The following is a 22,451-nucleotide window of genomic DNA, read 5'->3' on the forward strand; positions in this document are numbered from 1 at the left end:
CACAAGAGGGGTGAAGCCAAGGAGGCAAATGAAGTGGGGGAATTTTCTGCGTGTTTGGCACCACACAAATAACTACTAGGAGTCTGTTATCTTCTTCCCTTTAAATGAGCATTGCACTCTTAAAACTTTTTCTCAAAAGGTTGATGTGGGCAGGGGATATAGCTCGGTTGGTAGGGTGCTTGTCTCACATACACAAGGCCCTGGGTTCAATCCCCAGCACCACAAAAAAAAAAAGGAAAAAAAAAAAAAAAGATTGATGGCGTAATGCTGAATAAAAAAATGAAACCCGTCAATTCAGCACACCCAGACCTAATGTGCTCCAAAGCTGGGAACAAACAGAAGAGTAGGAGGACTTCAAGTGTCAGTTCTTATCTGGGCTCCTTTGACCTAAGCCTTTGAGGGATCTGGCAAGAAATGGAAAGGTTCATGGACAGACAGGTGCTAACAGGAGTCCCAGAAGCAGCAATGGTTATATCCTATAACACTTGCTGGAACTGTCATGTTTTGTACTTTCTAGAATCATTGATCGAGTCTAAATCAAGTCTACCTTGGAGCTATAAACTGAGATCATATGCATAAATAGTAGGAGAAGTCGTTATTTTATGCTGCCTGCCCCCCCCCCCCAGTGTTGGAGTGGTATCTGGATCGAGCTCTTCCAGTGAAGGCTGAGGAGCCACAGACATGCACAACACCGGTCAAGGGTCCAAGGTAAGCGTCGGTGGTATCACACTACTCATTTAATGTGTTTGAACACTCTCAACTTAATTTTTCAACTGAAACATCTACATCATAAAGCTCCGTTGGACTGATTCTGTGGTCTAATTTGACTTGTCATCCAGGCAGGCTGACAGGCCACAAGCACCACTTGTGAAATCAGGCTAAGGAGCTGCCAGAGTGTCTCATTTAAATCCAGACCCCTCTGTTTCACTGCCACATGAGAACTGCTGACAATCTGGTTTTTAAGACTGGAGCCATTCTCCAATGTCACTACTGATTTCTTCAATAATGTAATAAGCTTCACTAAGAGTCACACTTTTAAATATGGTCTTGGGACTGTTAATTCACTTTTACTAAAGTCCAGCTCTGTGCCCCTAAATAAAAGGCAATCAATCATCTGCGGGAATAGACGACAGCCCAACATGTGCACATGCATGCACACAATCCCTCGACTCTGATTGAGCACTTGCTGTATCTGGGCTGTGGAGGGTGTTCATAGGTGAAGTAGCTGACCCCTGCCCAGTCCTCAGAGTTCATGGTCTAGCAAGGGTGGGATAAAAGAGTGGAATAGCAAGGAGCAGCCACGTGCAGTGGTGCACGCCTGCAATCTCAGCTGCTCCAGGGTAAAGCACTCCTGGAGTCTGGACTTCTATCCCCAGTACCCACCCCCACCACGGAAAAAAAGGAAGAAAGAAATTAAAAAAAAGGAAGGAAAGGAAAAAGACCGGAGAGATCACCATAAGCAAAGTTGAGATTTTGCAAAACTGCTGGGGTCCTTGAGAATGGCTGAAATATGGAAAGTAGAGAAGCACACAAGGTGAGGCTTAACAAAAACAGAGCCAGGCTAGGCAGCCATGTAGGGTCCAAATCTTCTGTGGCAGACAATGGGGAACCAAAGGCCATGAAGTTTCAGCCTGGATGAAAGTACAGGCTGAGCCCTCAAGTGAGCAAAACGGCTCCTGTGTAGTGACTCTGCTATTCAGAGGAATAGAAAGAATTTCTTCAAGTTCAGCCCTGTTCTGTTAAGCACTCAGGAGGTCTGAGTAGCATTTACAGGAGACAAGAGACTCACGACCCAAGCTAAGGCACAAGATAAACCTTAAGTTCTCAACTTGACCACCTTCGTGCAGGGAAGCCAGGCCAAATCTACTGTTCATTGTAAACATGACCCTTTCAGAATACATACTGTTACTACCATCATTTTCCTAAGTCCTTCTTCTATAATTAAAATGTAGCTGGGTGCAGTGGCACACGTCTGTAATCCCAGCTGCTAGGGAGGCTGAGACAAGAGGATCTCAAGGTCAAAACCAGCCTCATCAACAGTGAGGTGCTAAGCAACTCAGTGAAACCCTGTCTAAATAAAATACAAAATAGGGCTGGGGATGTGGCTCAATGGTCAAGTGCTCCTGGGTTCAATCCCTGGTAGCCCAATAATAATAATAATACAAATAAAATAAATAAATAAAATGTCAATTCTAAGAGCAGAGTACATGTCTATTCTGTCACTAAAGGATCCTCAAAATTTGGAAGTTAGACAACAATATATATTTATCAATCAATGGATTGTGATTTCCTTCTTCTTAAGTTAGTCAGTGTCAATAGATATTTAGAGAGTACCTGTTTTGTAGAAAGCACTACACTGGGGAAAGTGCCGCAGGGTGGGAAGGGAGCTCTCAAAACCACATAACTATTCAGCACTAGGAGGTCTCATACATCCACTCAACAAACATTTGCTGGAGTGTCAAAGCTAAGACAGTGGCTTAGTGAAGTATCTAAGCAACAATGGACTATGAATCAAACAAAACCCAAGGAATGAACCAGCCATAAACTGTAGATAAGAATAGAAAATCTACACACTTCTGGTTCCATTATATTTAGAGACAGAAATGGTGTTAAGAGCACACTTATAACTAGTTATGTTGTCGTCTCTTACATTATTGCAAATGCAATACATACACAAGGATGTTACAGGATTAACTGAAATCATGGTAATCAAAATCCACTTATTGAGTACTTCTATCAGTAAGACTTTTGCCAACTGCCATCATTTAACACAAATAATTTCAAAAGAGGGCTCAGTGCTACTGCATGTCTTGTATTTCTGTAAAAGTGACTGCAGAGTGTATTTCACTTACACACAGAGATACAGAGTCCACTAAAAGAAACTGATGGCTTAAAGGCAATCCTCCCTGAAAGAAGATTGACCAGAAATCACCTCTGGAAGTGTTTCCTTAATGTGTGATTTAAAACTCTCAAGTGGGTGAGAGCGCCTGTGTTTTGAACCCTTATTATGAGAACAAGACATCTTATGGAAGTTTTCACTTTTTATGACATTTCTAGGGGAAGTTTAAAAGGCAGGCTCTAGAGAAAGGATTATTAAACTATAGCCAGGGGCTGAATTTGCCTCCACAGCTATTTTTTCATACAGTTTTACTGGAGCGTAGCCACACCATCTGTTTATATACTGTCTGTGGCTGCTTCCATGTGACAGTGGCATAGTGGAGTAGTTTCAGCAGAATCTGTATGGCTCACAAAGTCTAAAATATTTACTGTCTGGCCTTTTACTGCAAACAATTGCCCAATGCCAGAGTTCAATTCCTTGAGTAGGAGGCCCGGCTTTTCAACAGCTATATATGATACTGGTAAGTTAAGTCTCGGTTCCTTATTATCCTCATCTGCAAAATGACTATAGTGACAATGATAATTAGGATCTCAAAATAGTCAGTATTTTATTTATTACTCACAGCAACTATCTGCCAAGTGCTTAGGCCAAAACCAAGGACATATCAAGAGTTGATAAATGTTAGTTATTATTGTCTCTTTTAAAGATCAGGGGATTGATGCTAGGCGCAGCGGCATAGGTCTGTAATCCCAGAGGCTCAGGAGGCTGAGGCAGGAGAATCACAATTTCAAAGCCAGGCTCAGCAGCTTAAAGAGCCCTAAGCAACTTAGTGAGGCCCTGTCTCAAAATAAAAAATAAAAGGAGAGGAGGCTAAAAAGAAGAAGAAAAAGAAGAAGGAGGAAGAGGAGGAGGAAGAAAGATCAAGAGATTGAGGCTCAATGAGTTAAATAACTTGACCAAGGTCAAGGTCACAGAACTGAGGCACAGGTGGATCTGATGACAAAACCCAAACTCTTTCTACCATGACATTCTTTACTTCTTTCTTACATAGCAGGTTTAGCTATAGTCAGTGTTAACAGAATAAAATCATTATTAGTGAGAAATGTTCATTACCTGACACAGTCAAAGGAAATTAACATACAGATTTAATTTCAAGTTGTTGGGAAGTTATTCCTTACCATCACACCCCACTTCACCTCCCCGCCCACCTCACTGACCTTCAAAGTGTCCAAGGAGTTCTGTAGAATGTTCCATAGCTATTTCTGGCCCTTTGTAAAACAGTTAACATTTCAAACTATATTTCTAGAATTAATAACCTACGGAATTAAATTCTTAAGTGGAAGAATTTAAGGACTAGAAGTCCATGATCCAAAAGTGTAAGTGGGAACCTGGGACCATGAAGAAGCAGTGTGGACGGCCAGGCTGCCGGGCTTCATATCGGAGCTCTGCCCCTGGAGGAACAAGGCCCTCACCCAAGTCACTGAACCCTCCTGAGCCTCAGTCTCACCATCTATAAAATGGCAGTGATAACAATATCAAGAACAATGTAAAGGAGTAAAGGAGATGATGCAGAGAAAATTGAGGGGAAAAAAAATACCTGGAACAGTAAATTCCCAGAGTCTTTTATTACTATTATTTCAGTTGATCAAAAAGAGTAAATACTTTCAGGCATTTTCTTTTTGTCAAGAATCATGTAGCCATAGTTTAGAAGTACCAGTTACTTGCTTGACCATATAGTTTTGTGGGGTGTGTGTGTGTGTTTGTATGTAGTGCTGGGATGGAACTGGGAGCCTTGTACTTGCTAGGCACGTGCTAGACCACTGAGCTACACCCCTAACTTAACAATATGGCTGGAGTTGTGGCTCAGTGGTAGAATGCTTGCCTGGCATGTGTGAAGTCCTGGGTTTGATCCTCAGCATCACATATAAACAAACAAACAAATAAATAAATTTTAAAGAAGCCCAGAGTTGGGGCCAGGGGTTGAGGCTCAGTGGTAAAGTGCTTGCCTAGCATGTGTGAGGCACCGGGTTTGATCCTCAGCACCACATAAAAATAAAAGCAAATAAAATAAAGGTATTGTGTTCATCTACAACTAAAAAAATTTAAAAAAGAAAAATCTGAGACTATTTATTCCCAAATGTACATAGACAAAGTAGAAAATAACTTATGTAAATATTACCTTCTAAATTTATATGACAAAGTGCTGTAAGATGCTGGACATGTGATTGTATGCTAAATATATTTTTTAAAAAAACTAATGATTATGCAAAAAGCAAATTCCATGTTCTCTTTTATATTTTTCCAATCCTGTAAGTATTGTGTTCTTTTCATAACTACTTGGTGTGAGTGCACTAGAGCTGTCTACTCAGTGAAAGTAGTAGTAGATTCTGAATATTGCCTATTTGAACTATGTCAAATTTACTAAGGCAAGTTTAACAAAGAAATCTGGGTATAGAATTTCTGGAATAATTTTATGTACCAATATTTGAATATATGAATTGTTGGCTTTATGATAAAATAAACTTTAATTCATAATAAAGTTCTATAGAAAAGAAATTCCACATCATTTAGAATAATTCAAGTGACTGAAAAATTAATCTCTATCTACTCTATCCATCCAACTATATCTTCCCTGTATATACCTTCCCCCATATCTACCTTTATACCTATAATACTGTGCAAAAGTATCAGTCCAGTTTTCTTTCTTTTTTTTTTTTGGTACTAAGGATTGAACCCAGAGGTGCTAAGTTGTTAGGGCACCGTAAAGTTGCTGAGGCTGTCCTTGAACTCATGATCCTCCTGTCTCAGCCTCCCGAGCCACTGGGATTACAAGCATGTGCATAGCATTCAGCTTTTTTTAAAAAAATATTTTTTTAGTTGCAGATGGATATAGTACCTTTATTTATTTTTCCTTATGTGGTGCTGAGGTTCAAACCCAGTGCCTCACCCATGCTAGGCAAGCACTCTACCACTGAGCCACAACCTCAGCCCCTGTTGGTTTGTTTTTTGAGATGAGGTCTCACTATGTTGCTCAGGCAGGTCTCAAATTCCTGAGCTCAAGTGATCCTCTTGAGTGCTTTCATTTTCTTGATGGAGAATTTGAGAACAAGGGTGATTATGAGCAAACCACAACTAGATGATAGTAATTTGGGATTATAATTTAATAAAGAAGCCCTATCTTGGGGATGATAGTCTCTAGTTTAACTTCTACTTGGCAAAAGAATCATATTTAAGATAAAATCAAACCCAGAGAGTTAAAAAAAAAATAGTGGAGTTTCAGATATACGGCTTAAAAAAGAAAACAACCCTAAAATTGATGCATAGATGGTATTTTTCATTTGTGAGGTTTCTGAAATTTATACCAAAACAAATTTAGAAAGAGAACTTCCCCAAATGTAAGCTGATGTAGTCATTAATTATGATGGTGTGTGAATGCTATTCTTTTCCTTCCAGCTGCAAACTATATTAGCAATTTGGAAGTAGTAGTTATACAGGAATAACGAGGCCTATGGTTACTCTGTCCTATTATCCACGGTTCCACGTTTCCTAGGATGTGTTCCAGTATTACCTTTTAATGGTATGTCAGCTAATAGTACACAAGAATATTACAAGTCTCTTTGTAAGAAAAATGACAAATTGCCTGACTTGTAATAAAGGCTCTGACAGAGTGACATAGTCAAACATTAGCTTCAGTCTTAGGTGTGACCTTATGATTTTATTTAGTTAACATTAGTCATTTCAGTTGTAACTATGAAACAATATCTGCTACTGCAGGAATTTTTTTTTTTTTTTTAAAGCCACCACATCCTGTCTAATGTAAAGGTCCTTATATTTCACTGGTCAGTGTCTCAAGGCAATAGCTACAGTCAAGTAGCATTTCCTCAGGAATATTTCCAACATCGAACAAGCCATGGGGTACTTTTTTCTATAAATGTTTGAGTTGAATGCAGGGTATATTTGAAGTTAAAAATACTTTCAATTATAGGGACTGGGGTTATAGATCAGTGATAGAGTGCTTGCCTCACACATGTGAGGCACTGGGTTTGATCCTTAGCATCACATAAAAATAAATAAAATAAATAAAGTAAAGATATTGCATCCATCTTTTTAAAAAAATTATTAAAAAATATTTTCAACTACAATTATATTTTATGACAATATAACTGTAATTGGGACTTCATGAGAAAAATTTAAAAGAAAGTGAACTTTCTAGTGGGAGACAACTTAAAGGCAATATGAAAAGATGTGGGAAAGTATGGCATTGAGGTAGAGTCCCCTTCTCCCTGGAAGGTCTCACTCCTGAGCAGTTCTGTACCCATGATGGGTCATATTAGAAGTACATCTCAAGTTAATCTGATGTGGACCCTACGATATAGAAATTCACACACACACACCCCTGAAATCCAAGATTCTCAGTACAATAATGTCAGTCACATATCTCTCTTTCCACACCCACTGAAGTGTGCCACACAGGGGAACAACGCCCTGTGCTGCTAACAGTAAAGGCTGGAGAAACTGCCTAAGGAGGTCTGGACTTCATGGGGGAGACCACCTCCCCATACACTCTTCCTTTCCTATTCTTTTTCTTGTTAATGTTTTTTCCTCTCTCATCTTAAATTCTCATTTAATATCCCTGTTTTTCAAATGTAATTACCTTGGTTAATGAGTACCCCAGAGTAATGTGTGGGAATACAGTGATGCTCGTGTCTGATTAGCTGTTTGCTTTAGTCCTTGTTTAAATAAATTCCGAAGAACCCCCCAAACACTTTCTAATGAGTATTCACCACTTAAACAAAGGTAGTCATACATGGTTTTAAAACTAGGAAAGGAAGAGAGTTCGTCAATGAAAAACCACTGAAGGGCTAAATTTATATGTAAATAAATTTGGAGGTGGAAATTGCAGATATTTGGAAAACACAAAGAGCTCTATTTATTTCTGAGGAAAGATATGAAAAGGAGAAGAAAAAAGAAAGAGAAGAAGGAAAGGAAAACCAGTTTGCCAAGTCTCTATAATTTAACTAGGCAGTTCAAGGTAGTTGGATTTCCAACTTTATAGTTCTAGAAAGCAGAATTATGGTAATTAAAGAAATTCATGAAATATGCACCTAAGAATGGAAACAAACAGAAAAGACATATCGAGGGTTTTACTGAGTATTTAGAATGAGTATTTAGAATGCAATGTTCAAATGTCAGGAAGATACATTAAACTCCTGGAACTATTTTATTGGAGTTTATTTGCCATTCACATCTCATGTACTCTATACTTCCAGTGTATGCACTTGGAGTTAATATTTCAATTGAAAAACTAAGATGTCAATAAAAATGCCGCTGATTTGAGTTAATCATTTATTCCCAATCTCTTAGGGAAATACTGGATATTCTTTGAATTAATAATGTGAGAAATGAATTTAATGCTTCAAGGGAAACACAGTATACCAATCCTGCAAATTATTTTTAGAAAGCATGGGCTATCTTATCCCATCCTACATCAGAAAATTTAATTGGCTGTTATTTCCTCTTTTTCCCAATCACCTTTTATGGCAAAGAGAAAATGGGAACGTACAGGGGCTTATAAACCAGTCCCCATCAACACCAAGAGAGGGGTTGGGCCAGTCAGAGTGTGTTCCTCAGAGGTCCTGAAGACAGTGGCTTAATAAATTTGACATTAGTTTACTTGGAATTTGGACACCTAGATGCCAATGCTAAATGTTCTAATGTCGAAACTCTAATTGTGAAGAATCCTGCAACTGTCGGTCAGTTATCTCCAAGTCCATCAGAGCGCAGCCAGCTCCACGCAGACCTTTGGTACGAGGTGGGGCAGCTCTCAGAACCTGGGCTTGCTTCTTCCTTCTCAAGATTCTGCAACAGGAGGCTGGGAAGACCTTTGCATTTTATATTGGAAACACACCTCGCTTCTGTCCACAGTAAAAGAGAACTGGGACACTGTTTTGAAAACACAGTTTGCCCACATAAAATTGTGGCTAAGCGAGTTTGGTTTCTCTGAAATAGCATGAAGAGTAATTTATTTTTGTTCAAAAGGTGTTTTTATCTATTGTAGCTCTCGACTCACAAACACATTTAGCGTGTCCTCTTTTCTTCCCTCCACTGACAAATATATGAACGTACCCCTCTCTCTCTCTCTCTGTCTGTCTCTCTGTCTCTCTCTCTCTCTCTCTCTCTCTCTCTCACACACACACACACACACACACACACACACACTCTTTTTGTCTAAACCTAAAACACTGTCTACTTTTGGTATTCTTTTGATGGAGACTTCATCAGGCATGTTTACATCAGAATGCTCACTGATCCCAACCTGGCCTCACTGCTGTATCCTAGCTACGTGAGCCATCAGCTCCCAAACGTTTCAGCTTTCTCTTTCCTCTCTGCTGGGAAACACCCCAGCCTACACCAAGAGAAAAATAACTCAGATGAATGTGGAGTATGAATATTTACATCATTTGCTTTCTTGGCTGACACATGCTTTCAACAAAACTCTATGGGATTGAAAAAGACATATTTAAAAAGAATCCTGGTGGCCAAGCCTGGTGCTCACCTGTAATCCCTGTGATTTGGGAGCCGGAGTAGAAGAATGCAAGTTTGAGGCCAGTCTTGGCAACTTAGCGAGAGTCTATCTCAGAATAAAAAGGTCTGGGGATGTAGCTTAGTGGTAAAATGACCCTGGGTTCAACCCCAATACCAGAGGGCAGGGGGAACTGGCTCTAATTGTATACCAGATACAAAAATTAACACAAAATCTATCAAAGACCTAAATGTAGGTGCTAAAACTAGAAAGTTCTTCTAAAAAATTAGAGGGGAAAGTTTCATGACATTAGACTTATCTGTGACTTCTTGGATGACATGAAAACATAGGGCCATGTAAGAAAAAACAGATTGGATTTCATCAAAATTAAGCTTTTCTGCATCAAAGGACTCATAAAGAGAGAAAAAAGTATCCCATGGTGTGGGAGAAAATATTTGCAAATTCTGTCTGATGAATAATTACTATCCAGAATATATGAAGAACTCCTACAAGTCAAAACAAAAACAGCAACAACCTAACTGAAAAATAGGCAAAGGGCTTGAATAGACATTTCTCCAAAGGAGAACTTTACATGAATAATAAGTGCCTGAAAAGTTGTTCAATGTTAGTAATCATTAGGGAAATGTCAATCAAAGCCACAGTGATCGAATAACTATCTCAAAACTAAAAAAACCATTGTGACAGGTATGTGGAGAAACTGGACCCCTTGTACTTTCAGTTGGGAATATAAAATGGTGCAGCCACAGTGGAAAATACTATGGTGGTGCCTTAAAAACAAATGATTTCCAACAATGGAAATATCACATGATCCAGCAACTCCATTACTGGGAATGTACCCAAAATAATTTAAAGCAGGACTCAAGTAGATATTTGTACACCAATGTTCATGGAAATGTTATTCACAAAAGTAAAAAAATGGAAACAACCCAAATGTTCACTGATGAATGAATGGATTAACAAAATGTGGTACATACATAAAGAGGAACCTCATATATTCTTAGAAAGAAATAAAGATTCTATAAATCTTGGAGACATTGTGCCAAGTGAAATAGGCTAGTTACACACAAAAGTGGTAAAGTGCCCCTGGGTTCAATTCCCAGTTAAAAAAAAAAAAAAAAAAAATCTAGTCATGATTCTGTCTATGAAGCCAGAGACCAAGCTTTCCCTTGCTTTGGGGGTCCTCATCATTTGGTACTTTATCTACTACTTTTGAATTACAGAATATTGGAGCTGAAAGAAGACTTCTAGGTCATCTTGAAGGATTTCCCCATTGTTTTACTTTTATATTTAAAAAAAATGATTAGCTTAAAACAAAATTTCCTAATATTTAGTGTAAGAAAATGTTTCTCTCCTAAACTGATGGTGTTCAGTGCACATCATGCAGTTCACAATTCAGTGCAGCCATCGATAAAATCTTTATTGGTATCTTCACCACCTCATACACACGTGTGTGTGTGTGTGTGTGTGTGTAGCTTTTTTTCTTTAACTGAAAAATATCCACAGAGGACCCAAGATTCAAGTTGGGCCTCTCACTTCAAAGAAGAAAACAGGGCTAGAGAAGTCAATGACCTATCCAAGGGCATGTATTTTTGATTTAGTTTGTCTGGATCTACCAACTGGATATGAAGCTTCTCAAAGACAATAAAAAGACTTTCTTTTGTTGTCTTGACACACAACCCACAGAAATAAAGGGAGTGGTGTAATAATACCACGAGAACGAACGTAAGCTTCACCCCTGTTTTTTCCAATGGACAGGTCCGAGAGACTGCAGTTGACATGTGGGGTAGATGGGGTGCTCCTGTCTTCTATTTAGTCCACCTGAGTTTGGCCAGGGGTAGGGCATATAAAGGAGAGGGAGTAGGCTTTTATTTTCAAGGTTTCCATAGAAATATTTATGGTTTTAAATCTTAAATTGGTAATACTTGTTTTTTTACATATGTTCATAAAATTTAACATTGTCACATATGATGGGTGGGGACAGGTGGAACAGTGAGTATAATTTGATGTTTCTGGAAGACAGTTTGACCACATAAAAAATTTTACAGTGATAGTTCGTTCTTGTTAGCCCAGTGATTCCATCTGCAGAAACTTATAATCAGAGACACGAGCTAAGATTTAGACCCAAGTATGTTCACTATGATGGTGCAATGAACACATAGTATGTATTTATGCGTAATAAATATAAATATTCAATATGGATGATTTATAAAATACAGCACTGCCATAAACTTAGGATATCTAATGTTTTCTATCACGTTAACTTGCTAAATAATACTTAAAGACACATAGGAAAATTAAACAAACCAACAAACAAAATAGGAATAAATATGCTGTAATGTTGATTGTAGTTATCTTTAAATGATAACTTAATTGATGGGTAGGTTTTATTTTTTCTATAATTTCCATATTCTTTATTTTTTTCTACTTATAAAAGAAAGCAAAAAACATTTCAAAGGGGGGAAAAAAGAGTTAGCTCTGAGTCCCTGAATTCAAAGAACCAAATCTAAAACCCAGACTAGAAGATACGAGAAAAAGGGACCTGCATTGTTTGGGGGGGGGGGGGGCTGCTGAGCAGGGCAGTGTTGCAACAGCCCCTCCCTGCCGCACAGGGACCTGTGGCCTCCACTTCCTGGAGCTGGGTGAGGGCTGAGGCCGCGGCTGGGGAGGTGACATTGGCAGAGCTACTCTCTTGTTCTCCCCTTCCTGTCTGAGCACATCTTTTTCTTTGGGATTGGAGTTAAGAGCCATATTTATAAGCCTCACAAGTTATTCCTTGTCTCTTTGCTCCTAAGATGTTCACACAGATAGCAGCAGTTGTTTCCTCAGAGGCCACAGAAGTAAAGTGTACCAAAAACTAAGGACTTACATTGTAGGTTCAAAGTGTGTGAGCATGATGTGCAATGCACCACTAATGCTGTCACATAAACACATGCCCGGGACACGCTGCCTAAGCAGCAGATAGCTGGTGGAATGGGAGGAGGCTTTATGTTTGCACTTAAGTGGAAAGGATGCTGGGATGTGTACTTACCAAGAGCCACCAATTCGATAGGTCTGTTCCTTTAGAAGATGCTGGACAGGTAAATTCAGGCAGCTTGCTTGAGAGTTGTCCGTTCAATTTTTGGAGTGCCCTTTGAGGCCGATCCTAAAGGGTTAAGAAAGAAAAATAAATGCTAGAAATGCTTTGTATGTCACCAAATTTCATAGGTGAAATTGGGGGACCATGTTCTTTAGAAATGAACTAGTGTTACTCCAATTAGCATGTTCTCTACAAACCAAGAACTACAATCCTCTTCAAGGATGGCCTTGAAGAAATGGGAAGTAGTGATCAGAAAGTGACCAGTTTCTTCCATTTGATGTGTATTTCTCTTTAGACACCCACGACTTCAAGATAGACATAGTGTTGAGGAAGGAATACAGATGTAGACTCTATTTTATGCTCAAAGACTCACAAAAAGAAGAGCTCAAATCCTTTATAGAGATAAAAATATCTAGTTCCTGGGCCTCCCCACTCCACTTGGGGGCTTATGTTCTACATCACTAATAGATCATCATACTCATCCTTCAGAATCCAGAGAGGGTCCCCCAAACCACTGAGACAAGGACTTCAGGTATTGACCTCCAATTACTCAGAGCTGTTATGAAAGTGACTTACTATTCTGGTCTAAAATGCACAGTTAAGACTCTTCTGAGGATGCTTTTTGCAGAGAGAGGGCTATGAAAAATACTACTTGAGGTTCTAGGATAATCTTAAAAGTCAATTTGCAGAAAACGGTCAAATCAAGGGGACCTAAAGGTTAAAAGTATTTTAGATAAAGCATTACAATATACCTTCAGCTCAAAATTCTACTTTAATTTCATATCTGGAAATACCATCTACCTGACCCTCCCACCACGAAAGCCCTCCTTAAGCCACCAGAAACTCCAAATGACAGTGTGTGTCTAAATGCCCAGGGCTCAACATGGCCCTGTGAGAGCAGCGCCAGCCAGGGAGCTAGAAGACTAGTTTTAATTCTAGGTCAGCCGTGCCCTTGCTCCGTGACCTCGGCAAATGTCATTTGCCAAGCCATAGTTCCCTCCCTCCTCGCAAGAATAAAGGAATTGGATTAATCATAGTTTTTAGACAGCTTTTGTTTTTGTGTGATTTTATTTTGCTTTGATTTTTAGTTGTAGCACCTATTTTTCCACTGAAAATTTACCTAGATGTATAAACCAACCAAACAGAAGCCTGGCTGAAGTGGAGGTGGGTGATGATGGGACGCCTCCATCACCCACTGTGGTCCATTGGGTCACCCATCATAAGGCCACCACAGGGCATCACAGGGCCTTTAGGCCTCAACAGAGCACAGTTCAGAACCCCCGGGTTAAATGCCCTCTAGAGTCAGTTACAAGTCAAAATTATTCAGCCATAATGATCTTTACTGGAATGATCATTTCTTAGTAGGATCCATAACCTCATGGAAACATAAACAATAATCTTAACCAGGACCTAGTCTTAATCCTTATCATTGATGATCTCCTCAAAGGGGTGGGGAGAGTCACAACCTCAAATTACAGAGCAGTAACTGTTAATTTACTTTTCAAGTGCTGGGTAAGCCCAGCACTGAGATAGACGAGTCCTAAAATGCTGCAGCTCACATAGTACTTAATAGCCAGCATCACAGTGTGACCAAAACTATGAAAATGAAAACGCAAATTACAAGGTGCATCTTAAAATTAGCTGTGTAATGTCAAGACAGAGGGACAAAATCAGGCTCCTACATCACTCATTTACTAGGTAAGTGAATCTCAACAAGTTTATTCAAGCTTTTTTGACCCTCCATAAAATGGAGATAATTCAGCACCATTCCTGGCACATACTATGTGTGCAGAGTTCTGGATTTTTCTCTCTTGATATAGTGGTAAAAGTTTCCCTTTAAAAATGTAATGGCATGGTAATGGACATAGATTCCATGAATCGAAAGCAAATTATTACTATGTAATGAAACACAGGATTCATATAGTTTGGTGCTATATCATAATAAGAGAAAGAAAGATCACTGATTAGCTATGTAAGTAGCAATTATTTGCTTAGGCTCAATTGCTTATTTCCAGAAAAATCTGATTTTCCAGAATGACTCCTAACACAATCTATTTCATAAAAATTTTAATGCTACTGTTTTTAAGCTATTGTTTTGTCAAGAACCTTCAAATGAAACCCACATGTCACATCCCTCCTGACACAATATTGGGTACCCTAGAGAAACCCGGTTTGAGATTTTACTGTGGAGGAAAAAAAACTTTTGTGTCTTACAAAAGTCACCCAGTGGGTAGGAAATAGGTGACTAAGATCTGTGCGGTAAATTCCTAGGGAACTGTGGTTTCCAGAGATTAACTGATTTCATTATTCAGTCCAGCCCGACTTTACACCCTGCACTATGAAGCTGCTATAGACATTGCTCACTACATCACGGAGTCTTTCAGAAGACCAAATGGGGAAAATTTTGTAGATTCCAGGAAAGGGAAAAGCTACAGTGAGCAAAGAAACTGGTGTCTGTTTTCATTCTTCCAGCATGTGAATCTCAGAGCTGCTCAGGGCTCCCTCTGCATCACACGGCCGGATCTGAGGGCCAACATTTGCTGGATGCTCATGGCACCATCTCCACCGACCTGACCTGTTTTGGTTGTTTTGGGAGGGGTCCCTCTTCTTTCTGTGTCTTCTCATACCCATACATAGATTGAAAGCTGTTTCAAATCCATGAGATTAATAAATTCATTTTTTACCAAAGGTCACTTCGGACTAAGATCAAGTCACGTTCTGTGCTCTGCTCTCAACTCTCAGTCACTAGCATGGACTAAAAGTAAATTTCTCGTCCCTGCCCTCCACTGAGGAATAAAATTTCCACTTCTTGAAAATAGATTATTAAAGATAAACTAATGGCCCACTCCCAGGGATGCTAACTAAAGTATATAGGCTTAAAGCTACCAGGAAGAGGGATGAGGGTCAGACGACAGATTCCTAGTTTCTACTCTGCCCTTGGATCATCTGACCTAGGACATGCCACCAAACTTCCTTAATAAGGCCTGAAGTTGCTGGCTCCTCCTCCAGTCTTACCTGGTGTCATTTCCCTCTTTACACATGTTGTTCCCAATGCTTCCTGTCCCCCCAATCCCTTGGCTTAGCCAGCTTGTACTCAGCTGTAAATTTTACTCCTAGAAAGCCATCCCTGAAGAGATTCCCACACTGTCACATAATCCCTCCCAGCACTCTTCACAACACTAGGTAGATCTTATGACATGGCTGGTTTATCCTTAGAGATTGCTAAGGTCATCTATAGTCAATTTAATATTCTATTAGGGAAGAATGGAGATCTGTCTTACAGTTATAACTCCAAAGTCTCATGCCCTATCTTGGCCCACAGTAGGAGCTTAATTAATTGTTTAATTAATGTGAGATGGACTACATTTATAATGGTAAGCACATAACTTTAAAATTGTCATTTATAGTTCAAATCATGTTTTTATTCAAAAGTTACTTCTATGTTTCATAAGAATAAAAAAATGAAATTTCACCAATATTTTCATTTCTGGGACTAGGGATGATCACTTGCCTAGCATGTGTGAGGCTCTGGGTTCAAGTACTGGAACCAAAAATTTTTTTTTAAATTTCTGGTATTTCTGGAAGTATACATTCTAGTGACTATAATATATATAATTCAGGGTAGAATTTAGCCTACTTGAAAGGTATCATTTATGGATTTTTTCCAAAGCTCAAATGCTTCTTACCACTTGGCAACATTAAAAAGAAGGAAAAAGAAAAAAAATATATCTTCAAGGAAAATACATGATCTGGATTTATCTCCTTTTACAGATGTTGCCATGTGATACCAAATCAGTTATGGAAAAAGAAACCTTCTTAAAAGAGTGCTAGACTTGACACTGAGGAATTTTAAAGTATATTGCCCCATGACATTCAAAAGGAAGGTATCCTGAAATGTTCCCAAACCACCTCATCCAACTATGCCACATCCGAGTCTCTCTCGACATGAACAGAGAAAAGATCAAGTCTACACCAAATTGGGATGTTTTGTGGCCAGGCTAGGCTAGGTTACACTAAGTCTTACTAATATTAATAATGGTAATAACAGGTAACATTTTTTGCATGTTTATTCTATTCCATGAACTATACCACCATCTTATTTAATTGTTGCTATAACCTCTATGATTTCACTCACTCTGGAGAAAAGGGAACTGAGTCACAGCAGCACAGGAAGGCTGCCCAATTGCTAGGATCTCTTAGCTGAGTGTCATGAAGCTGGGATTCAAACCCATGGTATGAGAACAGAATCAGTGTTCTTAATTACTGTGTCCTGTGGGAGAATCCAATTGCTTCTGCACCCATTTGGAAGAGTAGAAAATTATAATTTGTGCTATAAAAAAGTTACCAATGGCTAAAATTTGGATCGTAAATGTTCCACAAAGGCTTATATATCAAAGGCTTAGTCCCCAGCCTATAGTTCTACTGGGAGGTGGCGGAACCTGTAAGAGGTGGGACTTTGTCCTGGGTCTTGGGTTTTAGGCCAATGGGGCATGCCTTTGAATGGGACAGTGGGGTCCCAGACCCTTCCTCATCCTTTCCTTTTGCTTTCTGGACATGAGGTGAGCAGCTTTGCTCCACCATAGGCTCTCCACCTTCATGTGCTGCCCTACCACAGGCCCAAGGCAACAGGGTCAATCAATCATGGACTGGAACCTCCAACCGGGTGAGCCCAAATAAACCTTTTTTCTTTGTCAGTTGATTAACTCAGGCAGTTGGTACAGTAACAGAAAGCTAATGCATAAACGACTCTATATGTACAGATTAGTTAGAACTAAATGGCAAATCCATGGATTAAGATCCACCATCTTGGGGCTGGGGTTGTGGCTCAGCGGTAGAGTGCTCGCCTAGCCCTGGGTTCGATCCTCAGCACCACATAAAAATAAATAAATAAAATAGTATTTGAAAAAAAAAGACCCACCATCTAAGAATTATTTCAAAAGCCCCAAATATTCAAACTTAAACAGTAAAAACTAAACATAGGAATTCAACTTCTGGGGTGAAGAGTAGAGAATGTCAGTTGCTCACAAGTACCATGGAACCAGAAATACTTGATATTCCAATTGTTCCTGAGATTCTTAAAAAGCCAAGACATCAGGGAAAGTTTGTGAGAAATCAGAGACCCCATGAAGTAAGTAAACAAAGCCTGTAATTTTACTTTCTACTACTGCTTGGTCTACGATCTCTAATCAGACAGTTTTTTCTTGTTTCATTTAACATTATTACCCATTTCTTTCAGTAACCAAGAAAACGAACATACTAAATTCATACCGTGGCCATATGATTTTTAAAAAATCATAGTATTTTTATGTATAATTCAAACTACTAAATTTTTAGATATGATTCATAATTGGTGGTTATGAGATTATCACTCCCCACCCCTCTTAGTCTTTGTGTGACATTTGACCCTTTTTTATAATATGTACCTTGTACCAGTGAAACCTAAGGCACTAGCTAGTTATTCATTAAACCTGGGTGCCAAGGGCTGACTTGTACAAATTACACTGGTAACTGCCCAGCCTGGCCTATGTGCAGAAGTGGAAAAAAGCAATCATCATAGCTGTGAAATTCTGTCATATCGGCAGAATTGAACTACAAATTGCAGCAATTCGTGCCTGACCTCTGATCTGTGAAGTTAAGTCTAAATCTTTGAACCTCAGCTTGGAATTGGGAAACAGCATTTACTTATACTGGAGAAGATGGTTAGCCAGTGTTCTCTGAGGCCAGGGGAATAGTTAACACTGTGACTGCTGGTTTTTCCCGCCCACCAGCCATCTCCCCACAAGAGTCAATGAGAGTAACGAACATCAATGATGGTAGATAGTGATTTTGAGAGCGACCTCTCAAAAAAGGCATTCTGAACAAGTCTAATAAAAACAGAAAATTTCAAGATGCAAATTTTTTAAAATGAATATATCAAAATGAGAATAGGAAATCTGAGATGCTGTAATTGAATATACTGAGTTATATGTGTGCACTAAAAAATTTCATTAAAAATGAGGACAAAAATGAGCTAAAAACTATTTTTAAAAATCTTTCATTCAATATGTTTCAATAAATGTACTCTAATCTCTGTTCTAAAATGCAAATCCTTAATAAGGTATCTTTGGGAAAAAGTAATCATAGAAAACCAATTATACTTTTTCTTTGAACCCAAACTTATCTTTTGATGCTAACAATATTGTACACTAATAAATAAGTATACTAATAAACAGGCTAGTTCTGTGAGGTAATAAATAAGAATAATATACGTTTTTCATGTATATATTCTATCACAGCATTGATTTATCAAAATGAAGACTTTTTCATTATGAAAGAAAAGGGCTCATTTTGAGGAAGCAAATTTTCCTTTTCCTAATTACCTTCTTCTTTGAATGTCATTCAAATTGTTTCATTTCTAGTTAAAAATAAGTGAATAAGATATTCCAACCCTCTGGTCATTTCAGTTACTACTAGAATATAACATATAAAATATAATTAAACTATTATACACAATGAGAGTGAAATGGATTTTTTTGTCTTTAAAACATATAACTAACACATAAGTTCATTTCATGAAATTAACTAACTACTTTTCAAGAAGAAATGTTTATATATTAATTATCAAAATGTCAAATTTCTTTCTTATTTTTAATGATCACATTTTCTTCTCCAAAGACTTACTCTGAAATGACTTTGGCAAACAAATATGTGATGATAAATTCTACATTTAATCCCATAGTTTAAATAGCAACAAACTAGTTTTAAAAAATCTTTGCCGAGATCTAGAGTTTTCAAGAGAGTAAAATGAAAAACTACAAGAGGAAACTATTTTTTAAAAAAGAAGTCCATGACTGAAGTAGTTTTGGTTTTACTGCTGGTAAGGCAAACTGTGCGCCATCAGAAGTTTTACAAACTTCCAATTTTCTTTTGCCTTCAATTTAAAAACTATTGAAATGGAGCATTTGTTTATTCAACCCGATCTAGACTGCTTTAACCAAACACAACCATCTCTGCCTCTCATCTATTAAAACAAATAAAGGCCCCCTACCTTTCCAGCCTTGAACTCTGGATGCGACAGCTAATGGTAACAAAAGCCTTGCAGTAGCAACCTTTGCTCCGGGATCAGGAACCACGGAACTCGCTCATAACCTGGTTCGTCTCCTCATTGGTCAACGAGCTTTGACCACTTAAATGCCTTGGGACTCATTTGCTAAGAACACCCGGGATGAGCTTGAGTGGGTGGTTCAGAAAGAAGGGAGGTGTCAAAACTGTCACACGGAAAATGGTCAATAGCCGTCTGAAATTTAGTGGAAAACCTACTACAAAAAATTGGGGCCAGAGAAGATAAATGCTCTGGCATTTCATAAAGAAGGAGATTTAGCTGAAATATTTTATTCAAACTCAATAATGACTACAAGGAAACCAATCATTTGTTAAACTCACTTTCTAGAACCATGTGGGTGCCCATTACCTGAAACTGCTAGATAAAGATAGGAAAACCAATCATCCTTACCCTGTCTGGATGTCGTGGGAATTAAATCAAGGAATACGCATAAAGCACTAAGAAAAATCCTTGGCATATAGAAAATATTAAAAAATATTACTATGATTTTTTTTAAAGAAATGCTATAGTTTTAGCAACATTTGCTAAAATGCTTTTCTTTAAACTTGGGGCAGATAACTTAGCTTGGGTACCCTTTGTCTATTCTCCTTATCATTACGAATAATCATGTTTCTGAGTCTGGTAGGAAAAAAATAGGTAGATAAAAATTACACGTGAATTAAACCCTCATTTATTTTCCTTTGTGGATCAGTTTGGAGCTAGAAATGGATCTATCAGTAAGAAGTGAAGAAGAGTAGAAAGGGCACAGAAGGAAAACAGAAGGGGCTGGTAAAACGTGCTTTATGGTAATAACAACAGTCTGTACATAACAACAATCAGGAGAACCTGGAGCACTTAAGCAGAGTAAACACACTCCTGTTTAAGCAGCCAAGACACGAACCTCACCGAAAGTCCCTCGGGAAGTGGAGTTTGTCAGTTCAGGCAGCAGGGAAATCAGAGGAGAAGGGAGAAGAAGAGGAACTCTAAGAAAAGCTTCTGGAACCTTCTGAACCAGATGAAAATGAGCTTCATAGCTCATAAAGAAAAACTAAAATCTGTACCTCTTCCTGAAATCCAATTCCGACTCAGCTGCGGGTATAGCTCAGTACTAGAGCATGTGCTTAGCACAGGTGAGGCCCTGGGTCCCATTCCCATCACCATAAAAAGAAAAAACAAAACAACAACAACGAACCAGAATTGTGACCCCCGAGTTTTCCTTGACCTTATTCAATTCCAGAAGCCTTAGCAATGGCAAGTAGCCAGGGTTAGAAGTGGAAAGAGCAGCGTGATCAGAATGTTTTCGAGCTGTTCATCTTTCCATATTTTATAAAAGATAGCTTTATTGCTCATAGATAAAATAATCTAAAGCTATCAACAGTGACTATAAAATATTAGTGAGTTTAATAAAGGGTCAAAATCCAAAGCAAGTTTAATTGTAATCATGTTAAATATTACATAAAACAAAATCGCTGAGTTCTAACTGAAGGAAAATCAAAGCAGCCCTTAGTTACTAAGGCATCATTTTTAAAAAAAAAACTACTGCTTTTAGACAAATTTTTTTTTCTCTCGACTACAAATGAGACCCAGAAAATCTGTTTTTATGTAGGAGAAATTGGGCACATTATATAGAAAAATTTTGGGTATATCGCATGTTTTAGGCATTAGAAAAAGTATTTTTGGTTTGAAAGTCTGTGAGAATATGTGTGTGTGTGTGTGCATGTGTGCACACACTCCTTATACCAAACATAACCAAAAAAATGCAAAAACCTAGGAAAACAAACAAACAAAAAAATCAGAACAAGATGATAAACAGTAAAGTGGGAGGTGAGCTCAGTGGTAGAGTGCTTGCCTACTACACACCAGGCCCTGGGTTCAATCCTCAGCACCTGGGTGGGGCTGGGAGGAGGGGTAAGGCAGTAAGAACAGGGCAGCTTTTCACTGAAGATCCGAAAATAATAATTACGATTATAGCCCACTTTTAACAAAAACAAGCAGATTTTTCCTGCATTGGCTTTAAATAAAATTGGTATAAAAAATATATGCACACTAGTTTCTAGCAAACTTCAACAATATAGAAAAGCACACAGAAAGTCACCCCTCTTACTATATTGACAGTGGCTCCTACTCCACAGCCCTCTCTGAAAGCAGATGTATAAAACTGCATCAATGGTCTCTAAGTGGACATGTGGCACTTCATGGGCCATGAGCTAGCATGTAATAAGCTTGGAAGTCAGTCATCCCTGAAGGAGCGACCCACTGTCTTCACAGAGCACCTTTGTTTCAGAGTGGAGTGACAGCCTGCCAATCTCAGGTCTGAGGTTGTAGAGAAAAGGGGGTAAATGCAGATGCAAAACAGAAGCTTCCAACAGGATAAGCCCTTTATCCTAACAGGATAAGGATAAAGGACAGAGACAAGACTCAAGACAAATTCGAGACAAGGAAATGAAACATAGGAAGGACAATTTGAAATTATGTGGGCTAGTGATTATAGGTAATATCTACTCAGGCTACCCTGACATCCTACCAATAGAGCATTATTTTCTATTTTGGTTTATCTAAAGACTAAGACAACCAGTGTAAAATCATGTGTGTGTGTATTTGCTTTTATATATAACAATAATATTTCATTTTCTAGAAGCATATTTGATACTATTTAGAATTTCAGAAGCTAAGGTAAAATTATTCTTTATTGTATCAGTGCATGATTAAAGTATAAGAGGAAGAAATCGCTCACTTGTGTGTGTGTGTAAGAACACATGTGTGTGTGCACACACACACACAATAAGGTGCAGGCCTCCATCTGAAAAGGTATTAAACATTGACAACAAAGCCATGTAACTGTATTGGTTGTGTCAGTAATAATGGTTGACTACGAAGCCAATTAGCCAACACGGAAAAAGTAGCGAGGTAC

The 22,451-nt window shown here is 38.5% G+C and overlaps 1 protein-coding gene across 9 annotated transcripts in view; it reads right to left on the reverse strand.

Annotated features, from left to right (window-relative positions):
- The window catches only part of Rbm47 (RNA binding motif protein 47), a 162,125-nt gene that overhangs the window by 22,998 nt on the left and 116,676 nt on the right, over positions 1-22,451 (reverse strand). For 8 of the 9 annotated variants that reach the window (XM_046453460.2, XM_046453382.2, XM_046452951.2 and 5 more), the window contains one exon: positions 12,412-12,525. The gene's annotated coding sequence lies outside the window, so the exon portion shown is untranslated. Of the gene's footprint in view, positions 1-12,411; positions 12,526-19,486; positions 20,038-22,451 lie in introns of those variants that run through there. The other variant, XM_046453329.2, reaches the window with a different exon arrangement.

The sequence above is a fragment of the Marmota monax genome, unplaced genomic scaffold (assembly GCF_021218885.2).
Source record: "Marmota monax isolate L192 unplaced genomic scaffold, Marmota_monax_Labrador192_F-V1.1 WCK01_AAM20220418_F8-fsc00025, whole genome shotgun sequence".
NCBI lineage: Eukaryota > Metazoa > Chordata > Mammalia > Rodentia > Sciuridae > Marmota > Marmota monax.